Source organism: Sciurus carolinensis, chromosome 17 (genome assembly GCF_902686445.1).
Source record: "Sciurus carolinensis chromosome 17, mSciCar1.2, whole genome shotgun sequence".
Lineage (NCBI taxonomy): Eukaryota > Metazoa > Chordata > Mammalia > Rodentia > Sciuridae > Sciurus > Sciurus carolinensis.
The window spans coordinates 24,824,880-24,835,987 of record NC_062229.1 but is presented as its reverse complement, the minus strand read 5'-3'; positions in this window follow the sequence as shown (position 1 = coordinate 24,835,987).

The window sequence follows — 11,108 nt, the reverse complement described above, 5'->3', positions numbered from 1 at the left end:
CTCCACGCTTCCCCTACTTCCTGGTGGAGGTGAGTCCTCATCATATGCTTTAGACTAGCATTTTGAAATTTTATTTTAGAGCTTTTTCCTCCCCCACAAAACTGACCACCCCCACAACAAGCAAGAGAACTCTTTGATGATACATGTAAAATTTGGAGGAATGGCACAACCATTCTGGAAAACAGTTTGGCAGTTTAAAAGCTAAACACACACTTATGTGACCCAGTCACCCAGCTCTTAGGTATTTACTCAAGAGAACCAAAAACAATGTTCATGCAAAAATTTTTTCCTGAATAATTATAACTGCTTTATTTGTAATAGTGCAAAACCTGAAGCAGTCTGGGCATTTGTCATCAGGTGAATGGATGAATCAACTGTAGAATATTCATGCAGCGAAATGTACTTAGCATTAAAAAAGCAACAGACTATATTCACCATGCTGCGACATGGATGGAGCTCAGAATAATGATGCTGAATAGAGAATACATGCTGTATTATTCCATCTATATAAAGTTCTAGAAAGTGCAAATTAATCTATAGTGACAAAGATCAGTGATGGCCTGGGGGTGGGGCAAAAGGGAGGGATGGATTGCCAAGGGGCATAATGAAACTTTTTGGGGTGAAGAAAAAATGTGCTTTCTTGATTTTGGTGATAGCTTCATGGATTTTCGCATTTCAAAAATGAATCAAATGGCACACTTTAAATATGTGCAATTTATGGTGCTTTATATCTTATGATAGCCAGGTTTACGTGACAACTTGGCTAGGCTATATCCCACAGTTATTCAATCATACACAAATCTAGGTGTCATGGATGTGATCAACGTCTACAATCAACTGACTATGTAAAGGAGATTATCATTGATAACTTGAGTAGGCTTAGTGATCCAATCAGTTGAAGGGCTTGAATGCAGAACTGAAGTTTCTTAAGGAAGAAGAAATTCTGCCTGTGGACTGCAGAGTTAGCTCCAGCCTGCCCTTCTTCATCCCCTGCCCCACAGAACTTGCCTCATCAGCCCTACAATGAAGACATCTTCTCACAGTACATTTTCCTATCACCTTTCTTTCTTTCTTTCTTTCTTTCTTTCTTTCTTTCTTTCTTTCTTTCTTTCTTTCTTTCTTTCTTTCTTTCTTTCCCTCTTTCTACAGTTTTTTACTGGTGCATTATAACTGTACATAATGATAGGATTTGTTGTTATGTTGTGCCCAAAGGCTCGAGACCTCACAAAGACCACCAGAGACCACGATCAATGCAAGCAACAAAGAGTCATTTATTAGCAAGCTCGAGCCTGGTCCTCCGCATCCTCAACCGGTGACGCTGAGGCCCCGAGCCCTCGTTAGCAGGGTTTATATAATGAAAGGCAAGCAGTTATACAGTGTTCTTCCTAATTGGTTAACATACACAATTGTAAAGCATGTTATCTTAAATTCTGAGTCATCCTGACCTCCGAGAGGAGGGTTGTCGTTAGCAAGGTTTGCTCTTGGGTCAGCCCCCCTGGCCTTCACAGATAAGATGAGAGACGGAAAATTCTTTACCACTTTCAGGAGGCTGGGGGCAGTTTGGGGAAGTCTGTGTTTATACAGGTGCGGGCTCCCTCTATCTTTCAGTTACATATTCATACATGCACACAATATTACAATATCTTTCTCCCTTTCTTATATCCTTGTGGTTCTGTTTCTCTGGTGAAAGCATGACTGATACAGATATTGGCAATGGAAGTGGTTCTAGAATAGACTCTTAAGAATGAATTTTTTTCTGAATTCTGAATTGGTTCTCTAGTTATTAGACCTAAAGCCACTAATGACTCTATTTCCAATGTTAAAGAGGGCATGATGTAAGGTGGCAGAACATTGTCACTGGGTATTCCTAATCAAACAGTTATAACACATAAAGTTTGGGGTGACCATGTATTTGATATGTTAGGACATTTTTATAAGGTGTATCTTGAGACTGGCTGGTTGCTCCTCACAATGCTAAAGAAAGTAGGGAAAGAAAAGGATGCACTCAGGGCTTCAAAGTACCAGCTCAATCTCTGCATAAATGACCTGAAAACATTTATGTCTGTCCTTAAAGAAATCCTATTTCTGTAGCTGTAGGAATGGATTTCTAAAAAACAAATTCTGAATCTCATTCTTCCAGTGTCTGAATTACAATGCAAATTGAATTAACAGACTTTCAAGGTGTCTTCTGTAAAGTGAGGACATTGATTAGTAAGGAATAAGATCTTGAAAGTTGCAATGTGGACATATAGGAAGATGCCAAGGAAACTGAGGACATAAAGCATTGAAATTCTGCTGAGACTTCTTTGCCAGTAGAAGCAGTCCTTCCAACCTCACCTGTTGGACCCATAAGTCATAAGGATGGCTGTGAACAGCAACACTCCATCCTCAAATGGAAATGGCAAATGTGAGATCAAGCCTCAACAGCCCCGAAGGCACAAATAAGTTACATGAAGAAGCGTCCAAAAAAAAAACACTGCCTTCTCTCTCCTAACCTTCACCTATGACCTCTCCTGGCTGTTTGAATGGAGAAGAGAAAGATCTATGTCTGGTTTACAGGTGATTCTGCATGACATGCAGGCACCCACCGAAGTGGTCAGTCATAGCACTACAACTTTTTCTGAGGGAAAAACTCCCTCAGAACGTTGAGCATTGCACTATGCTCGGAAGGAGAAATGGGTACCCAAACTCTCAGCCACGGTATTTATTGGGTTCAGTCCCACAAATCTCAGACTGTGCATGTTGATTTTGCAAGTCGATTTCAGAAAGAAAATCCTAAGTCTCAGTTCCAACTTCAGGAATGACGAAGTAAAAAACTCTCACTGTTACTTCTATATAATATGCGGCCACACAAGCCATTTCCTACTTTTTCTAGCAAAAAGAGGAAAGGGTGCCTTCTTACTTTTTGTTTTCACTTCACTGAGACATGAACACCCATGGACAAGTTCTCCAGGGTTGTTTTTCTTTTATTGAGGCAAGTGTCAGAAGGGGTTCCACCAAAGAAACGGAACCAGTAGGATGGATATCTATTTATTTATATCATCTATGTCTCCATATATACCTTTATTTACACATTTAAAACAATAAGGTCACATTTCCACTTAATGTCATACTGGTCTCCTGCATACACTGAAAATGTGCTAACTCTTTCCACACAACAGGTCACAAAGTCCTTGGGTGATACTAACTCTTTTCTTCAATAACTTTAACTTAAATACTATGATGTAAAATTAATTACTATTAATACATCTTATGTTAGATGATCAGGGTTTAAAGAAGGGAAAAATAAAAATATTTGCTTAATGCATATGTGTTTAGCAAACATATGGCAAACTGAGGAAGAAATACCCATCAGTTGCAGTCCTTCATTGTGTATCTGGTCACACGATGCTGGTATTTATAGCTGCCTTCTTCCGCTGCCCATTCTGTATTGCCTTTGTCCTCAGTAAGCACCTCCACTGATCATGATTCCCTGTGGGTGACTCAACCTTCATTTCTGAAAGCCAGACCATTAGCAATTCTGCCTGACTGGGTTGAGATGCCCTAGGGGATATTTTGCCTTACTTCTGTTGTGTAGTAGCAGTCCAATTCTCTTTTGGTAATCAGGATAAATTAACTTAACTAGTATGGTAACTATTTGGCCATTGATTTAGAGGCAAGAGGAACCCAAAGAGGGTTGGGTGGGTCTTAGCTTCTACATCAATGGAGTCATGGTTGTGTCCTCCTCTAAGGGGGACTTGCTAGGACTCCCCATTGACCTATGCAATGGTCTGGATCTCTACTTACTGGATCCTTCCTCTCCCTCACCCCTTTCATAGGTGTTGGGCCTGCATTTGTGTGTTCTTCTTGACTACTTTAGTTCCCTCTCCCTTTATCCTTTGGGCATTCCCCCAACAAATCTCTTGTACATCTAATTCTCTCTTGGTGTCTGTTTTAGAAATTCCAAGAGAGTGGGAGCTCAAGGGTCATTTTGAGTTCTTGTTTGGAATCACCCTTCCCCAGGAGGCAACGTGGCCCAGAGAAAGTGGGCAGGAAGGAGGAGGCTGTTACAACCAGAGGGCCCATCGACCTGTCTGGGGGAACTTCTGACCCGTCTCTGGGCTAAGGTGGCTTTACTGGGGGAGGAGACTAAAGTTGGCTTTTGATCTGGGCAGAGATATGATGGAGCTGACTCAAATTGGCTTGGATCATATTTGAAGGGCTTTTACAAGCTGATCGAGCGTCATATTAGTAACTTGAAATCAACCACTGAGAAAGTATTCGCACTTCAGAATGAGGCAAACAAAATAGAGGAGAGCTTTTCCATTTGGAGAGGTGATTGTTAAACTTTACCAGCCCACCCCTGGGTGGAAAGTTAGCATTTTCTTAGAATTGCCTCTGGAATAAAGTTCCAAATTATTATCCTAGATGATATAATTCTATCATTCAGAGCTCCAGTAGGAGTCAGATGACCCTTCTCAAAAGTGTGGTGGAGAACAATCCAAGAAAAGGACTACTGGAAAGGACTATTCTTCCAATCCAGTGCAGGAAGAAATGGTAAAGTACCTCTGATCTGGCAACAGTGAGAAGCTGCTACCTATCCTAGGCCTGAAGGCAGAAGAGAAAGAGCTTTATTGAAGGACTGGTAAGACTTACAGCCTTAGGAGAGGGCTGCCTGACAGGGGATGCAGGCTTTGGCTAAGGAGTGTGGCACCCAGGAAGGAGTGGAGCAAGCCATTAATACTCTAACCTCTTTTTCCCCCAACTCCACCCCATCAAAACTCCTGCTGGAGTCTTCCACTGGCACCAGTCAAGGGACAAGGGAAGCAAGGGGGCTTATTGATGCAGCCCAGATGAGTTTGCATCTGAAACCAAGGCAGGACAGAGAAGGTGAGAGGTGGATCTGAGAAGCAAACCTAAGACGCCTGGTTTAGAGCCTTGGACGACCTTTCCTCTCCTACCTGCTCACTCTCGTTTGGTGCACCCTGCCCCTTGCCCACTACACTCAGCCACATGGGTTTCTTCTGCCTGAAATCTCTCCCACTTCTTCCTTTCCCCAGTTCAATTTTGTTCATCCTTGGCTTAAATGTCACCTTCCTAAATGTCAACCTTTTTGTTGACTGTATTCTTTTGCACCTCGCCATTTCTCATTTGTCTACACATGGCAAAATTTGTATCCAATGAATAATGATCATAATACCAGTAGCCAATAGTTATTGCACATTTACCATGTGCCAGGCACTGTGTAATATTTATTAGACAATTCCAGATTACAATCTGTATGAGGACAGGGGCCACGTCATTGTCTTGTTCATTGCTTTCTCTAGCATCTAGGATAGTGACTGGCATAGACCAAGAACTCAACATACATGTGTAAAGTAAAAACATCCCCTAATGAGCCTCACGAGTGCTCCCTAGCTCTTTTGTGGTGTGGGAGATTAAATATGGCTGCAAATTCTTTACCTTCTCTTATTGAGAGTTAGAGTCCAATTCTATTCTCCTGGAATCTGAACTGTTCACAGTGATTTGCTTGATCAATAGAATGTGGTGAGAGGGTCCTTCTGAGACTTCTAGGTTATGAGAAGCCTTGCTGTTTCCACCTGGGTGCCTTGGAACATTCTCTCTATGCTCTAAACCACCACCACTTAAGAAGCCCAGCTACATGAGGCTGCCATGTTGGTGAGGTCATATGAGGGGTTGGTTAATGGTTCCATCTGAGCCCAACTCTCCAGCCTTTTCTGCTAAGGGCCAGACATGGAGGGAAGCTGCCTTGGACCTGCCCATCCACCAGCTTAACAGCTGAGAGACCTCTGATGATGCTGCACAGAAAAGAAATACCCAGGCAAGCCCTGCCTGAGTCACAAAATTATGAGATATAATCAGACAATTCTTTTAATCCTCTACATGTTGAGACACGTTGTTACATAGCAATAGTCTAGGTAAGTATTATTGGTTAAGGGAAAATCCCCACCTGCATCTCCACCCCTTCACCCATCGCTCACAGTCCCCAGAGGACCGTTACCACCAGGAGCTCTGCTCACTCTTCAGCAACTTCCCTTTGATGTGGCTGAAAGAGAGGCTCCTTCTCTTGGTTCAGCTTCCATGTGTAATACTTCTGGGGAATCCCCCAAATGTAGGCCTGTCTATCTATAGCAAAGCTCCCACAGCTGGGTTGTTCTGGCCACCTGCCCAATTTTCACAGGGGCCCCTCGATCTTGGGTGGCAGCACAAACTCTGCCTCCTGGGCAGAGGCCCTTTCCTGTGAAGCCTGCTCTCTCACCCTCCTCACAGCCTCGTTAGAAGCATTCACCCTGAGCACTGGGGAGACACAGGAAACTGGCCAGGGCTGCCCAGGCTCCACGGAGGCCTCGCTCTCAACAGGGGTGAATGCCTGCTGAGACGCCAGGCTTGTCTGTGAGGGGCTTCGGAAGGCTCCACTGAATCCTGGTAGGTGTGCTTTGAAAGTTGTAGTCTGGATGGAGCCTTTTGGATGGTTCTGGTAACATCAAAGACCAAGCAGATGTTTGAGACTGAAGCCTCTTTGCCCACTGCAGGGTATCTGGCAACTTGTCCGGAGGAAGCTCTGAGGAAAATATGTTGGCTCCCTCCATTGTTCCACAAGCACACATGGGTAGGTGGATGGAGAGAGGTGGGCAACAGGATTCCTGATAGAGGGAGTGAAATTGGAGAATGTCAGGGGCCAGGGGTATTTGTGATGTGGAAGACAGGCCCATCAGGGCAGAACATGGAGAACAGTGAACACGTGTTTGTATTCTCCTGGGGCTTGGCCACCATTTCTTAGCAGGAAGTTGGTATGGACTATACCGTGTGGGGCTATAACACATAGATTTTCATCCCATGCAGACCTATAGAAACAGGAGCTCTGGGGAGCTCTGCATTTGTAATGAGTGTCTAGGTAGTGCAGAAGAAGGACCACAGGCCATGTAAAGGTCAATACCATGTCCTCTGCTGTTCAAACCCAGACTCTAGGTTTCAATGCCAATGCGATTTTGACATCTCAGTTTATTTATATATAAGACTTACAGATAATGACAACACCAATCTCACCGAATTGTTGTGAGGGTTAAATAACATGAGTTAAATAATATGAGGCATTTAGGAAGTGCCCTTTGAGTGCTCAAGAGCACTGCTCTCTCCCGCTACACTGGATGACGATCCCTCCAGCTGGTGACAGTGGATGAGATTCAGGAAGCTGAGTGCCTTCAGTACAGTCAGAGCTCAAAAAGTGTCTATTGATGGAGGTCAAGGGCACACCCTGTTCGGCCATGCCCTTGCACGATCCTGCCATGAACCTTCATTCTCACATCTCGGCCTCTAGGTGCTGGGGTGTAAGAAGGGGCGCCTACTCTCAGTTCAGCTTCCATTTGCAACATTTCCCATAAGACGCTTACAGGCCCACCCATGTGGAAATGGGTGATCAGGATGCAGTTGTGGTATGTGCTATGCGAGCTGCAGGATATGAGCACACCAGCCTTGGAGAGACAGGCAGACTTCCCAGAGGAGGTGACATCAAAGGATGAGCAAGAGTCATCCAGAAGTGGGACTGAGTGAAGGGCGTAGGGAACACTCCTGCCTTAGTGAAGCTTCTGGGCCACTAATTGGTTCAGTGCTGGTGCGGTTCCTGGTGTAAGAGGCTGAGGCATCAGGATCCGAGGTTGAAAGATGAGTAGCATTAGCTGGTTGGGTTGAGTTGGGTCGGGTCAGACTGAATTGATGCCACTGAGTCCCACGCCTTCAGTTCTGGCCAGCTCATTTCGCCCTCTGCACATCCCCACCACGAAGGTCACCTTGTGTGCTGTTGAAGAACTCTTGCCGAGATTAGTCAATCACATACTGCTTTGGCACGCAGAGCCATGAAAAGTCACAAACCCAAATGCGTGCCTGAGGAAGCATGTGATCATTTCAGTTGGAGGAGGGTTTCCTAGTTCAGGGACTATGTTTCCACCGGCATGTGCAGAAAAAGGGAAGACCCCCCTGGAGGAGATGGCACAGGATATCTTGAAAGGTGGGTGGGCGTGAACATGGAAAAAAGAGGAGGAAAGACGTAGCCTAGCTGGAGGGGACCAGCAAATGCAAACTCGGGAGATGAGAAATCTCAGGTCTGGTACAAAGGATTCTCATTATGGCTCAAGAGGAGAAAGTATGTGCTGAGAGGCAGAGTAGGTGATGAAGCAGGAGAAGAAGGGAAAGGCTGTTGGGTGCTTTAAGTTATGGATTTTTGAAATTCATCCCGAATGCAAAGTACTTGGAGGGTTTTAAATAGAGGAAGAAGGTTAATGGTGGATTTGCTAAGTTGCTCTTGGCTGCAGGTAAGAGAACACATGATTAAAGTGGCTTAGAGAGCAGAAGGGTGTTAATTTCCTTTAGGAAAGCAATTCTCGGGTTGTTGCAGCAGCTCTTCAGTGTTCTCAAGAACCTTCTGTCTTTTGCACCAGCCTACGCCGGCTTGCAAGATGGCTGCCGTGTCTCTAAGCATCATGGCTTTGTTACCGCATCCAAAGCAGGAAATAGGACACACGGATATGTAAGTGGTTCTCGCTGGGGAAAATTTTGCCATGTTTGGAAACATTTGCTTATCCCAATTGAGGGAAAGCTACTGAAGAGTCCGGCGATGCTGCTAAACTGAAAAAACTCTTACAAAAGAATTACCAAAATGTCAATAGGTCGAGGTTGAGGAATGCTGATCCAAACTGACTCCGTACTCTGCGCTTAAATATGGAAGTGAAGTTGCTTCCCTTATTTTATATTTGAAGCTTGGGGCCCAAAGACCCAGTCTTGTGTTTCAGCTGAAAACAAGGGACCCTAGATACTGCATATATGTAAAGGTACCATAGAACATCATACAACCATGTGATGTTCTAGGTAGATTTAAATATAAAAATGAAGCCATAAAACCCAGAGGACATAAATAGCTATCAGATAGATGAAGGGAAGACTTTGTAAAATATTAATGTCTATATATGTTGCATGTATAAAAGGACAATATATCTACCACCTTCCAGCACAAACCATTCAAGAAGGACAATGTTGTTATCTATCAGACATTACTTTGCTGGACACAGATTTCTTCCTTCTTAATGCATTTTAAATTCCTGGGCTTTCCATTCCATTCTATTGAATGTAGTATTGTTTTTTCTGTCAGTTTTTCATAGTAGACTTAGTTTGATCAACCTTGTTAAAAGGGGCCAGTAATGATGGGAAGTGGGGACAAGATCAACTTAGAAGTTAAATGTTGCCAACTTAAAATAAATGCAGCTTGTCTGCAACAACCCAGTCCTTGACACATTGCCTCTGATACTTCCGCTGGAGGTTTCTGGTTTGGCCTAATTCTTTTAAAAATGTAAAGCTGGCTTGATATCATTTTTTCCCTCAAACACCTTCCTTTTCCTGTTTCTTGTTTACCAGTGTCTGCAATCAATTTTGCTTTCTGAAAATGAGCATCTGAACTGCTGGTTAGGTATAAGTATAAGCATATCATGGGTGTATGTTTGTGTATGAGCTTGTGTGTCTGTGTGTGTGCATGTTTGCGTGGTTTCATATGTTTTCATGTTCACACAAGTTAGCTGACATAATTCCATTCTCTTTCACTAATAAAGATGTGGTTCTTCCAGCACATCCTCACTATGAAATCAACAACTGAAAAGAATATGATAAAAATTGTAAACCAACCTACATTTACTGTGTTTAAAGATCAGCACCAAGTGATTTATTGGAAAATGAATAACATACTTTTATTTTTAATTTTCTTATTTGATTCATTGTACACAAATGGGGTACAACTTTCTTTTCTGGTTGTACATGAAGTAGAGTCGCACCATTTGTGTAATCATACATGTACATAGGGTAATGATGTTTGTTTCATTCTATTATTTACTTTCACCCATCCCTCCCACCCCTCATTTCCCTCTACACAATCCATCCTTCCTCCATTTTTGCATTCCCCCACCCCCTGTTATGTATTATCATCCACATATCAGAGAAATCATTTGGCCTCTGGTTTTATGGGATTGGTTTATCTCACTTAGCATGATTTTCTCCAACTCCATTCATTTACCTGCAAATGCCATAATTGTATTCTTCTTTATGACTGAATAATATTCCATTGTGTACATATAACACAGTTTCTTTATCTATTCGTCTATTGAAGGGCACTAGGTTGGTTTCACAATCTAGCTATTGTGAATTGAGCTGCTATAAACATTGATGTAGCTGTATCACTGTAGTATGCTGATTTTAAGTCCTTTGGGTATAAACCGATAAGTGGGATAGCTGGGTCAAATGGTGGTTCCATTCCAAGTTTTCTAAGGAATCTCCAAACTGCCTTCCAGAGTGGTTGCACCAATTTGCAAACCCACCAGCAATGTATGAGTGTACCTCTTCCTCCACAACCTCACCAACACCTATTGTTGCTTGTATTCTTGATAATAGACATTCTGATTGGGGTGAGATGAAATCTTAGGGTAGTTTTTAAAAATTATTTATTTTTTATTTTTAAAACTGCATTTTGATTCATTGTACACAAATGGGGTGCATCATTTCATTTCTATGGTTGTACACAATGTAGATTCATACCATTTGTGTAATCATTCATGTACATAGGGTAATGATGTCTGTCTCATACCCCCCTCCCTCTCATTTCCTTCGACATAATCTAAAATTCCTCCATTCTTCTCTCACCCGTGACCCCTTCACCTCCATTATATATCATCATCCACTTATCAGGGAAAACATTCAGCCTTTGGATTTTTTGGATTGGCTTATTTCACTTAGCATGATATTCTCCAATTCCATCCATTTATCTGTAAATGCCATAATATTATTCTTCTTTATGACTGAATAATATTCCATTGTACATATATACCACAGTTTCTTTATCCATTCATCTGTTGAAGGGCATCTCAGTTGGTTCCACAATCTAGCTATTGTGAATTGAGCTGCTATAAACATTGATGTGACTGTGTTACTGAAGTATGCTGATTTTAAGTCCTTTGGGTATAAACCAAGAAGTGGGATAGCTGGGTCAAAAGGTGGGTCCATTCCAAGTTTTCTGAGAATTCTCCACACTACTTTCCAGAGTGGCTGCACCAACTTGCAACTCCACCAGTAAT